The sequence below is a fragment of the Mustelus asterias genome, chromosome 3 (assembly GCF_964213995.1).
Source record: "Mustelus asterias chromosome 3, sMusAst1.hap1.1, whole genome shotgun sequence".
NCBI lineage: Eukaryota > Metazoa > Chordata > Chondrichthyes > Carcharhiniformes > Triakidae > Mustelus > Mustelus asterias.
The window spans coordinates 130,069,677-130,082,590 of record NC_135803.1 but is presented as its reverse complement, the minus strand read 5'-3'; the positions used below and the strand labels follow the sequence as shown (position 1 = coordinate 130,082,590).

The 12,914-nt window shown below is 43.0% G+C and overlaps 1 protein-coding gene across 1 annotated transcript in view; it reads left to right on the top strand.

The window, feature by feature from the left end:
- Positions 1-12,914, top strand: part of cacna2d3a (calcium channel, voltage-dependent, alpha 2/delta subunit 3a) — an 838,535-nt gene that overhangs the window by 441,560 nt on the left and 384,061 nt on the right. The window lies entirely within an intron of this gene.

Genomic DNA, 12,914 nt, shown 5'->3' with positions numbered 1-12,914 from the left:
AAAGGTGGGCAGGAGAAGCAGAGTTGAAGCTGCCAATGGCATTGGTGGCGTTCTCTGCCATATAGTGCAGAACTTTGAAACAAAACCTCAAGGATCAGGTCCCATGATGTATTGCTGGCAAGTCAGCCTCTGACTCGCCCACCCCATCAGCAACTTTGAAATGCAACGGTCAGGGTGCCATGTTTAAAGACCACCCCAGGGCTCAGTGAGCAAACCAGTTAACCCTGGATCCCTTCCCCAGGGCACTGTCCTGGCAGTGCCAGGGTGCCCAGGCATGACTTTCTCCTGCCTGAGTGCTGCACTCACCTGAGCTCCCCTGGCAGCTCTGCTCGCCAGGTGCGCACCTTCAGAGACAAGTTGTTCTGCTGTCATGCCACCGTGGATGGAGATTTTGACGGTGGGGTTGTGTGATTTTGGTGTCGGGGTGTGATAATGATATGTTAATTTATTATAATGAACATCAGGAACCGTGCCTCGTCACTGCTGGGGGGAGGGGACAATCATGTCACGTGTTCATGCTGATGTAAAATGCAACTTTGCACTACTCAAGATATTTTCCACTCTCCTTGCTGAACCAGCCGACGCAAATGGGGGTGAAAAAAATCCAGTCATTGTCATTAATTATTCTCCTTTTAGTCCTTTTCATTAGATTTATAAATCCATATCATATATATATATATATATATATATATATATATATATATCTGACATTTGAATGGCACAAAACTACTGAATATGGAAACCCAATTTGAATCTGTCCAAGGTGAATCAAAGTTATACAGCAATCCTCTGCTCTGTGTTGAAAGAAGGGGTTGGGATAGTGTTATGTATTTAAAGTGGTCGCAGCTCTGCTGGTATAACGTCATGTGATCGATAGTGACAGAAGCAGAGGAGTTTGCGGGCTTTTAAGCTTCTTCCATCTTGGACCAGGAACAAGCAACATCTCCTAAATAAACCTGCATTGTCTTTATCTGAAACCCACAAGTGTGTCACCTCATTACTTTTCTCTTTGTGGTAACTCCCGGTCGATACGGAACAAAGAGGAAACTGGCGACAAGAGTCGGAGAAAAAAAGAATCGACTGGATTAGAGGGAAAAACACCCAGCATTTAAGGTTGAACAGACGATTGAAGGCAAGGAAAAGAAACCTCAGATGCGCTACAAAACAGTTTTGAAAAAATAACGCCCGCGTGGTGAAGCGAAACGGGCTGTGGGAACAGAGACTCACAGGACAGGACAAAAAAGTCTGTGAGATCTTAAAGAAGCTACTATGCAGGAGAAAGGAAATATTTCGGGCAAAAGAAAATTATTGTATTGTTAGACAGAGCATTGCATTGTACAAGGAGGAAATTGAATAAAGTATAAAACCCGGGAGCTGGTACCCAAAAATAGCAGGAAAACAGCTAATGTCCAATCAATAGCTGGATCACTGACCTGCAACTCCTGGATTCCCATCACCTACACATCTCCAGTCCAATTCCAATTCTCTTCCTACACTTGGTGATGCACTGAGGCAGATTTTCATCTGTTTCCATAGCTAAGTATTCCTGGGACAGGCCACTAGTCAGTCGCCAGAGGCTCATCAGTTGAGGGGTTCCAATCCGCATCAAGCATGGCTTTGTAGTTCTTCCTCAACCTCACTAGGATTCTCTTCTTGAGTGACTGGTGAGCATCGCTATTGTGATTATTTGCTGTTGTCTGTGTGCATTATGTGGACCACTGGTTTCTTTCTTTTGTCAGTTGGTTCATTTATCTAAATATATTTTACGTTACTAGGGTTCAAAATAGAAGCTCCTCCCTAGGGTCTCCCCCACTCTTACCGCCTACCATTAGCAGGGTTTTGCAGGTTGACACTCAACCTGTTTGGCCGCATTATGAACGCACCTTCCTTGGCCATCAAGTCTTGGGGTGGGATTTGAACCTGGAGCTTCTGGTCAGAGGCAGGGATGCTACCCGCTGCACCACAAGACTTCCTGAAACACATCTCTAGCACCTACCCAAATCTCTGTGCCTCACCTTGTAGTTCTTCCTCAACCTCACGAGGATTCTCTTCTTGAGTGACTGGTGAGCATCGCTATTGTGATTATTTGCTGTTGTCTGTGTGCATTATGTAGACCACTGGTTTCTTTCTTTTGTCAGCTGGTTCATTTATCTAAATATATTTTACGTTACTAGGGTTCAAAATAGAAGCTCCTCCCTGACCAGGTACAAATTGATGGAGCAGTGATGCTCTATTTGAGAGATTCAGGGTGATGTTGATCATAAATAAGAAAATAAAGGGTTCTTTTTCATGCAGGATGGTATAATTAAAGCATTAATATGTCAGTGGCGGAGAGGTTTCCACCTTGTTCCCATTGACTTAAATTTTGCTAGGCCTCTTTGATGCTACACTAGTTCAAATGCTGCCTTTATATCAAGGGCAGCCACTCTTTCCTCAGTTATGGAATTCAAATTTGGATCAAGTTTGGATCAAAATGGCAGCACGATGGCACAATGGTTAGCATTGCTGCCTCAAGCGCCAGGGACCCTAGTTCAATTCCAGCCTCAGGTCCCTGTCTGTGTGGAGTTTGCACGTTCTCCCCGTGTCTGCATGGGTTTCCTCCGGGTGCTTCGGTTTCCTCCCATAGTCCAAAGATGTGCGGGTTAGGTGGATTGACCATGCTAGATTGCCCCTTAGTGTCAGGGGGATTAGTAGGTTAAATACGAAGGTTACGGGAATAGGACCTGGGGGGGATTGTGGTTGGTCCTGACTCAATGGGCCGAATAGCCTCCTTCTGCACTGTAGGGATTCTATGAAGCTTGGTGTGTGATGAGACTTGGAGCCGATGCTCAATGTCAAACACAAACTGGGAATTGGAGAACAGGTTAATGGTGAGTAAGTGCTGCTTGATAGCCCTGTCAATGGCACCTTCCAAATGTTTGCTGATGATTGAGAGGCTGACGCAGCAGTGATTGGTTGGACTGAATTTGTCCTGCTTTTAGGGACAACAGATACCTGGGCAGCTTTCCACATCCTTGCGTAGATGCCAGGGTTGCAGCTGTACTGGAGCAGCTTGAAAGGAATTTGGGTAGTTCTCAGGGGGAAGCTGAGATGGATATGTTCAACATGTTGGGTGCAGCATACAGAATTTTACAACTGCACATGATAACAGGTGCACACAGAATTCAACAATAATGTCCATTCAACACAAGGCCTGAGACAAATGTATTTGTAATTGTGAGAGAATGATTCTATCATTAGAGCACTTATATTTTCACATTGCTTCTTGATAATTTTTCATTAAACACTACAATGAAAATCATCACCCAAAATTGGAAACTCTCCTCACAAATTATGATGTAAATAACTGCAATAATTTAGTATCATTAATCAGCGAAGCTTTGGAGGAGAATGTATTTGGACACTGGTGACTAATTACAACATTTTCACATTCCCTTCTTTCTGAAATGCATATGCTGCAGTATAGATCTCATCCAATTCCAATCAATCAATGTATTAAATAAATGGCAGCAGAGAAATTCGGATCACAGCCCACGATATCCAGAGCTTGCAACATCCCTCAGGTTATATGAAATTTGTCACCTAGAAAATTACATAACTCTCACTCCCAATGAGAAATGTATGAAATAATAACTTAACAAATTATACTAGATGGGGTGGAACTTCAAAACCTAAAGCAAGAACTTCAATTAGAATAATTTTATATCAGACAGATCACAATGTGAATGTTACCTTCAGGGATATAGGAACATAGAAACTAGAAGCAGGAGTAGGCCATTTGGCTCTTCAAACCTGCTCTACCATTCATCGTGATCATGATTGATCATCAAATTCAATGTCCTGATCCCCCCTTCCTCCCGTATTCCTTGATCCCTTTAGCCCCAAGAACTATATCTAACTTTTTCTTGAAATCAGACAAGGTTTTGGTCTCAACTACATTCTGTGGTAGTGAATTCCACACATTCACCACCCTCTGGGTGAAGAAATTACTCCTCCCCTCAGTTCTAAAAGGTTTACCCCTTATCATCAAATTATGACCCCTAATTCTGGACTCCCCCACCATCGGGAACATTCTTTCTGAATCTACCCTGTCTAAACCTGTTAGAATTTTATAAGTTTCTATGAGATCCCCTCTCACTCTTCTAAACTCTAATTTATATAATCCTAACCGACTTAGTCGCTCCTCATATGACAGACCTGCCATCTCAGGAATCAGCCTGGTAAACCTTCGCTATACTCCCTCTATAGCAAGGACATCCTTCCACAGATAAGGACATCAAAACTACACACAATACTCCAGATGTGGCCTCACCAAAGCCCTATACAATTGCAGCAAAACATCCCCATCCCTATACTCGAATCCTCTCGTTATGAAAGCCAACATAGCATTTGCCTTCTTTACTGCCTGCTGTACCTGCATGCTTACTTTCAGTGACTGATGCACGAGGACTCTAAGGTCTCACTGAGTATCCACCTCTCTCAATTTACACCCATTCAAGTAATAATCTGTCTTCCTATTATTGTTACCAAAATGGATAACCTCACATTTATCCACATTATACTGCATCTGCCATGCAGATGCCCACACACTCAGCCTGTCCAAATCACGCTGAAGCATCTCTACATCCTCCATAGCTCACCTACCCACCCAACTTTGTATCATCTGTAAATTTGGAGATAATACATTTAGTTCCCTCTTCCAAATCATTAATACATAATGTGAACAGTTAGGGTCCTAGCACAGATGACTGCGGAATCCCACTAGTCACTGACTGCCAATCAGAAAAAGACCCATTTATGCCAACTCTTTGCTTCCTATTTGCTAACCAGCTTTCTATCCATCTCAAGACATTACTTGCAATCCCATGCGCTTTAACTTTACATAGTAGTCGGTTATGTGAGACCTTGTCGAAAGCCTTCTGAAAGTCTAAATAAACCACATCCATTGGTTCTCCTCGGTCAACTCTACCAGTTACATCCGCAAAAACTTCCAATAGATTCGTCAAGCATGATTTCCCTTTTGTAAATCCATGCTGACTTTGTCTGATTATACCACTGCCTTCTGTAGGCCTGCAACTTATTCTGTCATATAAGCATTTCCAATGGAGCAATTTAATTGTTGTTATTAAATACTCACATCAAACATGATGGAGTTTAAGTTGCTTTCTTTCTGTTTGTGTGAGGCTTTCTTTTAAAGGCTGGATTGCTCAGACCAGCATCGCTATCCTGTCCGGCAGAACTGGGAAATGACCTTAACCACCCGCCTGGGCCTAAACCATTCTTGCTATGATTACCTGTTCCTTTATTTGTGCTGAGTGCTTCACCAAATGTAGACTCCTCTAACTCACTACCTAACCAACCAGGATGCCAAACTCTGTGCTGGGGTTTGGAAGGGATTGTGCAAGTGATGGTGAGTGATAAAAAGAGATAGATGTTTCTGAAGATCGGAGCAGCTACCCCGCTAATGTCTTGCCAAAGGTCAGAACTTTGTGTTACAGGCCAACCTAAGGGAGGGTAGACCACGACAAGATCCTCTTCATCCACAGAGGAACCTGTGAACCAATACCTCTGGTTCCCAGCGATAAATGCTATGCTGCCCACAGTGCTTCCAGCAACCACGTGTAAATAGGGCAGATGGGCGGGAAGTCTTTCAGGGGCCCAGACCCATCCCCTCTTTCATCCCTCCCACTCTCCTCATAAGCACAGCAGGCATAGAAGTAGAGACCAGCAGTTGTTCTCACAGGCATGGGGGAGGGAAAGTTGCATGGTGATATAATGGTAACCTTTAGTATCCACTTATCATTCTGCATTGTGATCCTGCTTAATTAACGTCAGTGACATGGAGGAAAAGCTCGCCTGCAGATTACTTGAGTAGCCTCTTTGGCCCTGATATTAATCTGAAGATGACTTCCAACCCAAGATGGAGACCCAAAAATCAACTGAGCAACTCAGAATCTGTGATCTCAACTCAATTGTCCAAATTGATATTAATTTTGTGTCTACAATCCATCCATTGCAGAATTGATCTGAATGGGCAGGTAATTTCTCCACCCGATTACTGACCAGGTTTGATGGTGAAAACTTACTCCCACAGTCCTCGCTCCTTCCTTATTTTCTGGAAATACCATCAGTATTTACAACTCTGGAAGTCTAGAGCTTAGATTTGAGAGAGACTTTGCAATATAATGCTTGTATAAAAAGGTACAGAGACAAGTAATGAGTACTCTCAGAAGCCAATTTCTGTAATCTCTGTAATTCATTTCAAGAGGACCATTAAACCAAAGCAAAGGTGTATTGCTGAGGCTTTATAAGGCTCTGGTCAGACCACATTTGGAATATTGTGAGCAATTTTGGGCCCACTATCTAAGGAAGGATGGCCTTGGAGAGGGTGCAAAGGAAGTTCCTGAGAATGATCCCGGGGGTGAAAGGCTTGGTGTATGAGGAGAGTTTGAGGACTTTGGCACTGTACTCGATGAAGTTTAGAAGGATGAGGAGGGATCTTATTGAAACTTACAGAATACTGAAAGGCCTGGATAGAGTGGATGTGGAGAAGATGTTTCCATTAGTAGGAGAGACTAGGATCGGAGGGCACAACCTCAGAGTAAATGGATGACCCTTTAGAACCGAGATGAGGAGGAATTTCTTCAACCAGAGATATTGAATCTGTGGAACTCTTTGCCACTGAGGACTGTGGAGGCCAAGTCATTGATTGTATTTAAGATAGAGATGGATTGGTTGTTGATTGGTAAGGGAATCAAAAGTCCTGGGGAAAAGACGGAAGAATGAAGTTGAGAAACGTATGAACCATGATCAAACGGCAGAGCAGACTCAATGGGCCAAGTGGCCTAATTCTGCTCCTATATCTTATGTCTTATCTCCTTTAGCTCTCCTACCCTGAGATATGGGTATCTTAGCATTTCTCTAAATGTGGCTTCTTGCGCACCACTGATTTTAATCACTCCATCACTGGCAACTGTGCCTTCAGCTGCTATGGAATTCCTCCTCTATCTTTCCCCTTTTAAGATGTTTCTTAAAACCTATCTCTTTGGTCAAGTTTTTCATCTTCTGCCCTAATATCTCTATGTGGCGCTGTCAAATTTGTTTGATAATACTCCTGTGAAGCACCTTACGACCCTTTACCACATTAAAGACGCCACATAATTGCAAGTTGTTTCTGCTTATCAATGTTTTAAGTGTTCATTGTGTGGAAAATAAAAGTGACCTGGAAGAGGAAACAGGAGTGGGCATGACTCAATGCAGTGGAAGATAATTCAGTCTGGTCTAGCTGGAGCCGGCACTTTTTTTCTTTTGAAGTCAGTCAGACATTATCAAAGTTTACTTCAGTTGTGGTACTGTGTAATACTTCAAAAATCCAAATAATTAAAATGTTGGTTCTAGTGAATCCAAAATACCATGTAGTGTATGACCTACATGGGTGTTTGTGTTTGACCACATTATCACATTGTATGCTTGGAATAAATTAGCTGTCAGCAATTGGAAAAGTTTACATTTGAAAACTAGTATAAGATAATCTTTACATTCCAATGGACAATTGGAACATAATGTGCTTGTATTCACTCTTAACATTCCAGGTACAGGATTGAAGAAGTAAGTTTACCATCAAATTTTACATTCATAGTTCTATGTTAATGCCACCTCCATAAACCATATAACCAAGTTGCAGTACAGGAAATATACAGACCTTGCCAGGTGTGCCAAGGTATGAAACCTGACTAACATTCCTGTTTCAACTTTGCAAGCCATATCCGGCACTTTCACCTTCCCAATTCTGTCATTTACCCAGAGGATTTACGTATTTGCCCATTAGGCAGCAAAGGAGATATCAATAGCTGCCTTCCCAACAACTGCTGTCTATTGTAACAATACAATGTTTCTTCCTCTCATCCTGATTTGATTTGATTTGATTTATTATTGTCACATGCATTAGTATACAGTGAAAAATATTGTTTCTTGTACGCTATACAGATAAAACATACCATTCATAGAGTACATAGGGGAGAAGGAAAGGGGAGAGTGCAGAATATAATGTTACAGTCACAGATTGGGTGTAGTGAAAGATCAGCTTAATGTATTGTAGGTCCATTCAAAAGGCAGCAGGGAAGAAGCTGTTCTTGAGTCAGTTGGTACATGACCTCAGACTTTTGTATCTTTTTCCCGACGGAAGAAGGTGGAAGAGAGTATATCCGGGGTGCGTGAGGTCCTTGATTAAGCTGGCTGCTTTTCTGAGGCAGTGGAAAGTGTAGATGGAGTCAATGGATTGAAAGCTGGTTTGATGGACTGGGCTGCATTCAAAACCCTTTGTAGTTTCTTGCAGTCTTGTTCAGAACAGGAGCCATACCAAGCTGTGATACATCTGGAATGAATATTTCCATGGTGCATCTGTAAAAGTTGATGAGAGTCATGATGTGGAGATGCCGGCGTTGGACTGGGGTAAGCACAGTAAGAGTTTTAATACCAGGTTAAAGTCCAACAGGTGCCGATTTCCACTCCATCTGACGAAGGAGCAGTGCTCCGAAAGCTAATGGCATTTGCTACCAAATAAACCTGTTGGACTTTAACCTGGTGTTGTTAAAACTCTTACAAAGTTGATGAGAGCCATAGCAGCTAGGGCTAGGGCTGTCATTAATTTTTACAGATGCACCATAGAAAGCATCCTTTCCAGATGCATCACAGCTTGGGATGGCTCCTGCTCTGACCAAGTAATGTTGCCCCATCTCCTCTTTTCCCTTCTCCATCTTTCCTAAATATATTACACCCTGAAATATTTAACTCTCAGTCTGATTCTCCTGTAGCCATGGCTCAGTATTTTAGTAATGATTAGGAACCAGGCAATTTCATTATTGTGGTGAAGTGGACACTGTGATGATCTGTAACAGATGGAAGGTAAGGTGCGGAATTGAAGTTGTGTTTACTGTTACTGTAGTTCGATGATTTAATCATGCCCAGAATGCAAATATGTTAGCGGCCTCATCCCTTTCTCCTCCCCCTCCTTCATGTCCTCTTCTGCTTCTTCCTTCTGCTCCCCCTGTTTGCTGTTCACCTAATGATAAGAGCTGTCCCCTCATGCAGCAAGATTATGCAGCATGCAGAAAACCACCATGAATTGTAATATGTGCTCTGCAGCTTACTGTAGGGCTTCTCCAGTGTTCTCCAGGATGAAGAAGCCTCAATGATCAGCTCATTCATACTTTGTATGGCAGTGTGGCTATCAATGTATGCATTCTGCTCCATATACTCAGGCTGCACACTAGACTCATAAGCCATGTGCACGGACATCCCTTGTTACCTAGAAGTTACCCCTGATCTGTTGTGGTGGCTCAAGCACATATAGTACAGTGGACTGCCACAGAATGAAGCCATCAAGACCGTTGCCAGGATGCTAGACATTGTCCTGTGTGATGTGCTGAGTATGGCCACATACCAGTTAGAGGTTAAGGGAGTGGTTATCCTTCCGTCGTGGTAGATCTCAAAATTGACCTGTGATACCTGCAAAGCGATGTAGTAAGCGGCATTCTGCATCGAGGAAGCCGGCACTCCTCACAAAGCCACATGCTCACTCTGCTTGCTGCTCCCTAGCAAGAGAGCTGTCTTTGCATACACCAAAGTGACCTCCCTTAGGCAACGCTGGACAACAAACTGGGGGATTTTGCAGATATTGCTTGCTGCAGCCTGGAAAGAACCTGGTGCATTTATGTCCATAGCCACAGTTACCTTCACAGCCACTGGCAATGCTGTCTTCGCTCTGCTCTGTGGCTGTTGTTGTGACTGCAACAGGTAACAGATTTCAGTGAGCAGAGACGTCTGATACACTCGCCGGAATTTTACCATCTCACCCGCCCGAGGCTCGTAAGATCCCGCCCCAGGCCAATGGAGAGTGCCGTTCTGCCAGCCTCGCCCACCCCGATTCTGGGGTAGGTGAGGCGGTAAAATTCCGGCCACTACATCTAAATGAGATGGAGGTAAGAGAGTGGCTCCCTGAAGATCTTGGGTGGTAATCGCCTTCTGCTGGGAGCCCTTCCCTCTCGCTTCCCTCTCCCTCTCCCAGCAGCTTGTCCTCCAATGTATTGCCTTTACCTTTTCTCCCTGTACACAAAGGGGAAGCAGATATCCACTCTATCTGACGAAGGAGCAGCGCTCCGAAAGCTAATGGCATTTGCTACCAAATAAACCTGTTGGACTTTAACCTGGTGTTGTTAAAACTCTTACTGTGTTTACCCCAGTCCAACGCCGGCATCTCCACATCATGACAAAGGGGGATACAAACTACTGCACCTATATCTGGGAGCAATTGGTCTGTGCAGAAGCAGTGACCAGGAATTTCACAGTGGGGTGGGGCAAGGCTCGCAGAACGGAATTCTGCATTGGCCTCGGGTGGGATTTTACAAGCCTCGCCCGAGTGAGGTCATAAAATACCGGCAGAGCTGAAGTCAGGGTCAAGTCTTTCACCACCTGCTACACCATTCCCTGTCAACTTCAGCAACTTTGAACAAGTATATACAAACCAGCAAACACTTCTACAAACACAGCAAAAGCCAATAGAAATCAATCAGCAACTAATTTATAAGCAGTTAGTGGTCCCTTAAAATAGCTCTGGTAGGACCCCTCATGCTGTTGATTGCATGTTACGCTGTGCAAGGTTAAGAGAGGTTGCTAGCTGGAGGGGTGAACTCCAAAATGTCAATGGCATTAAATCAGTATTACATGCCGATTGATATAATGATCAGCCTATTTTGCATTCTTCAGCCACATGCTCCCTGAGTCCAGGCAATGCTCTTCCCAAGGTGGAATCTGGCAGAGCTCACACCCGAAATGTGCATTCAAGCACCGTATCTGTAATTTCAATACCAAAACTGCACCTATAGCACCAAAAATACACGCACTACTCATTTAGCAGTCATGGTCCGCTTAGAGGAAATGTCATCAAGTCAACTATATGAGAAGCTATTGGAGGATGTCTAAAACATAAGTATTGAGTATATAGTATAATAATATATTTGGATGCTGTATTTTCATTTTATGCGGAACTATATATCTAAGCATAAGTAATATGCATAGACACATTGATGTAGCAAATCTGAAATATGATTTCTATGTTATTTATTTACTGAGCTTTGTAGACCTCCCACATTTCCAACTCTAAGACCTTGGAAGGTCTCTCTCTTTTCTGGTCATGTTCAATAAGATGCTTGTTCTGCCTTGTACTCTGCTGTTTTCTTTTAGTGAGTTGGTGTGATTTGGGACTGCATTGTTTAGCTGATGAAAAATCTTTTTAAAAACATTCTCTTTCCCATCATGTCATTAGCAGAATCTTGCTTATTTCACACAAACTGTTTCACCTTCTACATTCTTTGCAAACCTTTGTATAAAGCCCCTGTCGGGTGGGTTTGATCATAGAATCCTACAGTGCAGAAGGAGGCCATTCGACCCATCAGTGTGCACTGACCACAATCCCACCCAGACCCTAACCCCATAACCCATGCATTTACCCTAGCTAGTCTCCTGACACTAGGGGGCAATTTAGTATGGCCAATCCACCTAACCCACACATCTTTGGAGTGTGGGAGGAAACCGGAGCACCCGGAGAAACCCACGCAGAGACGGGGAGAATGTGCAAACTCCACACAGACAGTGACCCGAGGCCGGAATTGACCCCTGGGTCCTCGGCGTTTTGAGGCAGCAGTGCTAACCACTGTGCTACCGTGTGCCACCAATAAATTGATGGCGGGTGCGGGGGAGGAATACGGTGGGAAGCCCAGAAATTGTCTTCACGACAGCATGAATCTCCAGCGGGAACTCAGCACTGCTCGCAGGGACCATTTGCCCAATGGTTCATTGCGGGAACCCCCCCATTATTATCATTGACAGGGACAATCGAGCTGTAAAAACCTGCCAGCGTTAAAGCCATTTTGGAACTCCCCCTCAATTCTCTGCATTCCCCCATTAAGTTACGAAATTCTTCCACATTTCACAATAATGTACATGGAGCTCACATTCCTTCACCATAGTCACATGTGTTGCTCTGGATCAGGTGGAGAAACCTACAATTGATACTAAAAATATCCTGTTTTTTTTTACAATGCTGTTGACAGGAATGGAAACGAGAGAAAATAGGGAAAAATAATAGTTTCTGTAATTTTTGAAAAACAATTGTGCGCAGTACGGTGAAAACATCGAACAGCATAATTTGTACTGATTTAGTAGCACGTTAGCTGCATGAAAGGGGTTAAAGGATTATCATTGCAACGGTCCCTTGATTCACTGCTTATTTACTTTCTCACTAATAAAATCCCAATCCAATTTGAATTTTTATAGAGGTTTCTCCCAATCGTCTGCTATAACCTTGGGCAAAGAACAGTGGAAACACTGGAAAATAACACAAAGAGTGTTTGCACTGTTTTTCTGGGGTTTTTGTGGTTCTTCCATTTATGTTTTGTCAGGAGAACTCAGGTAGAAATTGCACCCCCTCCCCCCCCATCTGATTGGTGTATCATAAATATCTTCAATAAGCAACTTGTCTCAGTGGCAGTGCCAAGTATGAAATGTGTATTTTTATTGTTACTGTCATATTATATTCTCTGAACAGAAGGGAAAAGGTTATAGTAAATATTTAATAAAATATAAAATGCATGGTACATGAAAGCTACACCAAAACATGAGTGTCTGCTGAATATAAAACCTTTTGCTTTTTTTTCCCAGGAATCAAAGAAGGAAAATACCAAAATAGTTAATAACAATGTGATTTGTTCTAATGTAACAGCCAGCTTTGATAGTTTAGTTAGATTAACAGCCGTATGTCGCTTCCATGCTACTCTATATATTAGTAGACCCGCACTAGTTACAAACAACCCACAAACTTTCAAAATAAATCAGAGTTGTTTGTACTGATGTAAAAC